This window comes from Trachymyrmex cornetzi, unplaced genomic scaffold (genome assembly GCF_001594075.2).
Source record: "Trachymyrmex cornetzi isolate Tcor2-1 unplaced genomic scaffold, Tcor1.1 scaffold1832, whole genome shotgun sequence".
NCBI lineage: Eukaryota > Metazoa > Arthropoda > Insecta > Hymenoptera > Formicidae > Trachymyrmex > Trachymyrmex cornetzi.
This window is the reverse complement of record NW_017296455.1, coordinates 17,902-18,221: the sequence shown is the minus strand read 5'-3', so window position 1 is coordinate 18,221 and position 320 is coordinate 17,902. Positions and strand designations below refer to the sequence as shown.

At 43.1% G+C, this 320-nt stretch overlaps 1 protein-coding gene across 1 annotated transcript in view; it reads left to right on the top strand.

Annotated features, from left to right (window-relative positions):
* LOC108759410 (peroxisomal N(1)-acetyl-spermine/spermidine oxidase-like) overlaps positions 1–320 on the top strand; it is an 18,785-nt gene that overhangs the window by 1,387 nt on the left and 17,078 nt on the right.

The following is a 320-nucleotide window of genomic DNA, read 5'->3' as shown; positions in this document are numbered from 1 at the left end:
TGGGTATTGCCTTGAGCTCCTCCAGCGATGCAGCCTTAATCTCCTCAATCGTCGCAAATCTTCGTCCTTTCATGGGCCTTTTCGTCATACCCATGTTTTGTCACCAGTTATAACCCTTTTGAGCAGATCAGGATCATCATTGACGTCGTTCAACATGTCATGGGCGATGTTCATACGACGCTGCTTCTGATCAAAATTAAGCAGTTTTGGAACGAATTTCACTGACACACGTGTCATACCCAAAACATCCGTTAAAATTGATTGGCATGAGCCAAACGATATGTTAAGATCATCAGCTATTTCTCTAATCGTGATTCGAC